The following is a 6994-nucleotide window of genomic DNA, read 5'->3' on the forward strand; positions in this document are numbered from 1 at the left end:
AACATAAAAAAGATAAAAAATGAGAGGGAACTGCAATAGCCAAGAGGAGGACCAAGCCCTTAGATTAAAACAATTATGTAACAATACTTAAAACTGTGGTACTGGCACAATAAACTGGAGTCGAGCAGATAGAATCCTATCATATGTGCACGGATATGTAGAAATGTAATATGATAAAGGAGAAATACAAAGAAAATGGAAAAAGGAAAGGATCTCTCAATAAATGGAGTTGGGATCATTAACATTTTTTAAAATGTTTATTTATTTTTGAGAGATAAGAGTGCAAACAGGGGAGGGGCAGAGAGGGAGAGGAGACACAGAATCAGAAGCAGGCTCTGACCTGTCAGCACAGGGCCTGATGCGGGGTTCGAACTCACAAGTGGTGAGATCGTGACCTGAGCCAAAGTCGAACGCTTAACCAACTGAGTCACCCAGCCATCCCAGAATTATTAACATTTAAAAAAAGATTTTTTTTTTAACGTTTATTTATTTTTGAGGGACAGAGGGTGGGCAGGGGAGGAGCAGAGAGAACGAGGGAGACACAGAATCCAAAGCAGGCTCCAGGCTCTGAGCTGTCAGCACAGAGCCTGACACGGGCCTCAAACCCACGAACGTGAGATCATGACCCGAGCCGAAGTGGGACACCTAACTGACTGAGCCATCCAGGTGCCCCTTAACATTTTTTAAAAAGAAGGGCGCCTCGGTGGCTCAATTGGTTGAGCATCCAACTCTTGATTTCGGCTCAGGTCGTGATCTCAGAGTTTGTGGAATAGAGCCCCGCATTGGGCTCTGTGCTGACAGCATGCAACCTGCTTGGGATTCTCTCTCCCTTTCTCTCTGCCCCCTCCCCCACTCATGCTCTCCAGAGCTCTTTCTCTCAAAATAAACAAACTTAAAAAAAAAAAGAAAGAAAGAAAATGTGATCAATTTGATATACTTCCCACCAGAATAAATTTCAGATGGATTAAAGTCAAATATCTTTATTTTTAAATGTTTTATTTTGAGAGAGAGTACAAGCAGGGGAGGGGCAGAGAGAGAGGGAGACACAGAATCCAAAGGGGACTCCAGGCTCTGAGCTGTCAGCACAGAGCCCGAGGCGGGGCTCAAACCCATGACCCATGAGATCATGACCTGAGCTGAAGTCGGATGCTTAACTGACTGGGCCACCCAGGCGCCCCTCAAATATCTTTTCTAAAGATAAAATTACAATAATAACTGAGAACGAAACTGGATATTTTCTAGAGCAGTGCTAACATTCTAGAACCAGAAAGTCAAAACTCACAAAACTATTGATATATTTTACTATAAAAATTAGATAATTTTGTGTGTAAGCCATGATATAAATTAAAAAGGCAAACTGGGAAGACACGTTTTAGGAAAAATGGTTAATATCTTTATTTTATTTGGAAAAATCAGCTCACACATGTATTTCACATAACTCGATAAGGACAACATTAAGATCTCATAAGTTAAATGGGCAAAGGACACCACAGATGTTTTTCAAACAATGAACCATATTAAAAAAAATTCCAATCTCGTTTGTATTAGAAGAAATGTAAGCCAGAAAAAGTTACCAAGCAATTTGAAAATGAAAATACCCCTTGCTGGTAAGGCGGGGTGAAATCAGAGGGGCGGTATAAACGGGTGTGGTTATGGCCCTCTGGAAGCAATTTGGCACAATCTATCAAAAACCATAAAAATGCTCTTTTTTTACCCAACACTCAAACTTAAATGTCTCTCATCCCAAGAAAGAACTCAAAATAATGGGCAAGAAGATTTGCTCCATTACTTATAATCCTATAATTTTGAAAAACTGGACAGCACATAAGTGTTCAGCAAAGCTGAACTGTGAACAGCTGAATGCACTGTGTTATATTCACCTGATAGGAGAGTCCAGCCAATTATTATTTTTAGTAATTCCAAAGACTACTCAGCACTGTGAAAAAAACACTTGAATGTTTCAAATAAAGAGGCATCACTCATATTCACTATGACTAACTACCAAGTCATACCAAGGTGGAAAGGATGGAATCGAGATAATAATTGTTATGACGAAGTAATGGGATATTTTATAATGTTCCCCTTGCTACTTTTATTTGCTGTTTTATTGTTTTTAGAATATAAATATTAAGTGAAAAATAATCCACATTCTGCATGAGTTGATGAAGATAGGTATAAAGAGATGGTCACATGGGGAAGAAACCGGTGAATCTGAAAGTTGAGACAGGGTGTAATTAGAACTTAATCACTCCGTTTTCTTTTCCTTTGTGGAAGACAATCTTCCTCTGTGCAAAGCTTCTAGGGCTCATGTTCTTCTGTTTGTGTAACTCTGCTGTGAGGAGTCATGGACACACAGTATCTTGCAATGGACGGTCTCCGAGATCATTGTATTCCAAACTCCCAGTTAATGCAAGAACCACAAGTACACAATATCCATTGCAAGTGACCAGAATGGATGCTTCTGATGGACTGAAGAGTCCCACGGATGGGGAGCTCACTACCTCACAAAGCAGCCTGTTCAGACTCTGCCTTCTGAATCATGCCTGAGGCCGTTATACTTGACCATGTCTCTAAACCTCACAAAAAAATGGGCTTCCTGGTCAATCATTTCCTTCCAACTGGGATTCCAAGCCACAAATCACAAACTAAGGGACTGGAGTAAAACCGCATCATTCTTCCTAACACAAGAAAAATATCAAGCTCAAAATAAGACATTATCCCCACTCATGAAAATGTATTCTAGAAATGGGAATACAGAAACCCACAACCATTCTACTGAAGAGAAGAAAATCACAGGCACAGATAAATTCCCAAAGAAGAGTGTGAGATAGTTTGCCTTCATTTCTCTCTAAAGACTAAGGACTTCAGAAGGTTGTCATTTAGAAAATTCTTTCATTTTTTCTGGAATACAAGAGAGGGACAGCAATCTTTTCAGTGCTCATCTTTCTTAATACATTAGAGTTTCTGGTTGTCTCTCATCGGAGTAGAAGTTGAAGCTGATGAACTGGGGAAGGAGGGTGGGAAGTTCAACACGGGCAGTGGGTCTCCATAGTTTTCAGGACACACTGTTACTTCTCTTAACCCAGAATCACCCCATTTCAGGTGTATTTCCTGTATTTCATTAGAAGTTGCCTGAAAGTTGCCTGTTTGATGGTGAGGCGGAAAACCACATTATAAAACGATAATGGTGCTTCAACCTCACCCAAATCTTTAAATGATAGTTTATGGAATGTTATGGATAGTTTTAAAATGATGGGTTGCAAAGTGTTATTTGGCAGGTGAACACAATGTTTCTTCCCTGCCCCCACCTCAAATTCATATGTTGAAGCCCCAACCTCAATGTGATGGTATTTGGAAGTGAGGATTTGGGAAGGTAATTAGGTCATGAGGGTGGGGCCCTCATGATGGGATTATGGGATTAGCACGAGCTAGTCCTCTCTCTCTCCCTGCCACGTGGGGACGTAGTGCGAGGGCAGAAGAGAGTCCTTTCCAGAAACTGAACACTGCTGGACCGTGATCTTGGACATTCCAGCCTCCAGAATCGTTAAGAAAAGAAATTTCTGTTGTTTAAACCACCTGGTCTGTGATATTTTGTTACGGCGCCCCAGCTGATTGAGACACAAAGCAATAAGGAAAATTAAGGGAAGAGGGCAGCATCTCAAGATGATGGCTCTGACAGCCTGCCTCTGAGGGGCACCAGGCAGCACAGCGGGGGTGGGAGGCAGAGGTGGGAGAAGGTTAGAGCCTGGCTGGCTCACCCCTCCTTAGACAGCAGGCAGCACAGCAGAGCCAAGAACATGGGGAAATGCAGGACCTAGAACCGAAAACATTAGCCAGGGAACGGGGTCAGCAGACAGAAGGCTACGGGTAAAAAAAATAAAAGGATACAAAATTCCGGGGCAAGTTCTTTTCGGGTTCTTCCAAAAACAGAAAGTTGGTATTCTTTGAAGCATAGCCTGAGATATTTCACAGTCTGTGGGTTACAATGTTATGAGTGTCTTTAATACACATGATGATTCCCTACAAGTGGTGGGGGGTTGGAGCGAGGGGGTAGGATTTAAGAGGACCCAACTCTCGCATTAGTCCTGTAGTAAAGCTAACATACGCCCAGCTGCTGGGCCCCTCGTGCCCCCTGGACCGGCATGCGCAGGTTCTCCCTTCAACAGCAGGAAAGAACAGAGCAAGGCCCTTGGGCTCAGAGGGTGAAAAAGTGCAGGCCCACAGAGAGGTCCTTGCTCTGAAGTCCCATTTCACCTTCTATCCCGACAGCTGTGTCGTCTCTGCTCGGAGCCTTTCTGTTGGGGTCCCCGCTTGAATAAAAGGAGACAGAGCCTCTCAGGGGACCAAGCGCAGAAGCGAGGCTGGACACAAGCAGCCTCTCTCCCCAGGGCTGGAAAGGCACTGCCATCTCCCCCAGCCAACCATCCTCTAAGACTTTCCACCGTTGATCACAAGTGCAGAGACCGCCAGCCGCTTCCACGGGGACCAGGCTTTGCTGGGGAGGATCAACACTTGCTCATGACCAAGAGCAATAATGTCTCTTGAGAAGGGCTGTCAGACATCCTACCAGACTGTGACCAACACCTCCGCCTTTCCTATTATTCATAGTTGCCTTAGATCCAGCACCCAACATCCAGAGAGCTGTGCCCCAGGAGGGGTGTTCACTCACAACTCCCGCTGGGAATCACAGCCCTGCTCTATGTAATCGTGTATTTCAATATGCTAACAGTAGTAAGCTGGCCAAGATAAACGGAATGGAGTTGGTTTAGTATTTAATGCCAAGTAATACACAGCTGATTAATCCAGCCCACAGATGCACTGAAATCATCTGGTTATTCCTTGCTTCTCCATTGACTCCTTCCTCAGGCAGGCATCAACTGAGAGATGACCTTGGCCGGGCCACGCACGGTGTGATGTGAAAATTGCTTGCAGTTCCCAGCAAGGAGCTGCACCCTGCAAAACAGCCTTTGGATTGTTGACTCACCAAACCGGACAGCCAGCGTTAAGACAGCTGTGAGGCACACAGAACACAGGACGGCTCTGCCGCCTCCTAGGTGGCGAGACAAAAGAATGTGAGGAGAGGGGCAAAGGGGAAGGCCGAAGAATGCCACTATTTGCAGACCCTGTGGGAACAGTTGCCAAATGGAAATTCCTGAAGACATTTGTGAGGGTAGCTGGTAGATATCCCATCAGAGGTCTAACTGGAAGGGGAAATGGTGAAGTTTTATTTAGAACACCGCAATGCAGAGAGGAGTATGATGCAAAGTCCCACTCGATTCTCAAATAGTAAGAGAGAGCAGAACACCTTGACATCCTCCCTATCCTCAGTCATCCTATGCCATATGACTGGTGTTCAAAACTAGGATGGAAAACGTCAGGGAAGAATGTTAGTGAATGAAGAAATGGCAAAGGAATATTTACTGGGCAAGTATTTACTGAGCATCTGTTATGCACCGGTCACTGTGTTGGGGGCTGGGTACGGACGGAGTGGACAGCAAGACCGACCACAAACCGATGGCAGTCCAGACAGGAAGGCAGACATAGTGCAAGGAAAACCCGAGTGGGATCAGAGGTGGGAGTTCAGCTTCCTACAAATTCTGTCGCTGGAGGCTCTTCTTTGTGTCGGTCTCCTCCTGAGACCAAGCTCTTTGTTAACTGCTACTTTGCCTGTGCCTTCAGCTCCCCTCCACTGTACTTCTGGGCTCTGCCTTCCCAGGGTCTGGCTTTTTTTTTCCACACGGGGCTAGTCATGGTGATGGGCAGGGCCTGGGAGGCTGCCCCAGCGGACCCGTGTTAGGAAAGCATAGGGTGGTACCAAGTACATGACAAGTGGCACCATTCAATACATATTTCTCGTAAAAGGAGCCGCACAGTGTCTTCTCTGGGAAGCCAGCCCACATGGCACTGGGGGTCCCTCCTCCGTGCTGCACCAACAGCCCGCACACCCCTCTGTCCTTCGGCACGGTCCGAGGCTGCTGTTATTTGGAATTCTGAGGTGACTCTAACATCTTTTCCATCTCCCTCTCGCTGGTGTTTGGTGTCAAGGACACACAGGAAACGTCTGCCATGGGGTGAGGATGCCGGACGGTTTCCACGTATTTCTGAGCCCTGCTCATGGGACAACACACAGGCAGGAGGCTACACACGTGGAACACCAGAAGAGAGAGGCCAGAAACACCCTTCCAGGCCAGGCCAACGGGAGCACTCACTGCGGCTGCTGGTGGCACTCTGGTGGGACAGAGCCGGGGCCTGGACAAGCTGCAGGCTGCAGACCAGCTCGAGCTTTCTGGGAGGGTATCGATTTCCTGTTTCTGCAAGCCCACTGTTTCACTGGTTAGCGGCAAATGTGAGAAATGAAAAGCATTTCAATGGGACTTACAGGAAAACGTCTGGGATTCTCAGATACACCTTTAAGTTTTTAAAAGCAAAACGTTTTGGCTCCCTTGAAATGTTACTTCTTTAATAAGGAGAGTGGGTTCCACCGCCCCACCCCCCGACTGGCTGTTTTGAAGAAAAGCCTGTAATAAAGCCATGTTTCCAGAGCCTATTAGATAGCAAATGATCCTCTAATTTGAAGACATTAAGAAGCCAGAGAAAATATTTTCACAATCTGTATGTCACATGAAATAGTAAAAAAGCAAAATGTTCTCTTTCAAATTGTTTTACTTTTTGAAGGTTTCACCCTGAGCTCCAACCTAAGGGGTGTGTGTGCACGCGTGTGCGCGGGCACTCCCAAGCATGCCTGCACGAGGAGGGGGAGCAGACGTGTGAGGGAGAAGGACACTACTGGCTCTAAAGGGTCGCCCAGGGAGTGAGGCCTGGAGCTGTCGGGCTTCTTCCTGGCCCGCGGCTCAGATCCCAGAACTGGTGAAGTTCTACTGCCATCTCGTGGCACTGTGACATGTTCACAAGAGGCACACTCTGCTCAGACCCTACAGACGAAGTTCCCCAAACACCCCAGTGGCCCACACAAAGATGTTTACCTGCAAAAAGG

Source organism: Panthera uncia, chromosome D1 (genome assembly GCF_023721935.1).
Source record: "Panthera uncia isolate 11264 chromosome D1, Puncia_PCG_1.0, whole genome shotgun sequence".
In the NCBI taxonomy this organism is placed as follows: domain Eukaryota; kingdom Metazoa; phylum Chordata; class Mammalia; order Carnivora; family Felidae; genus Panthera; species Panthera uncia.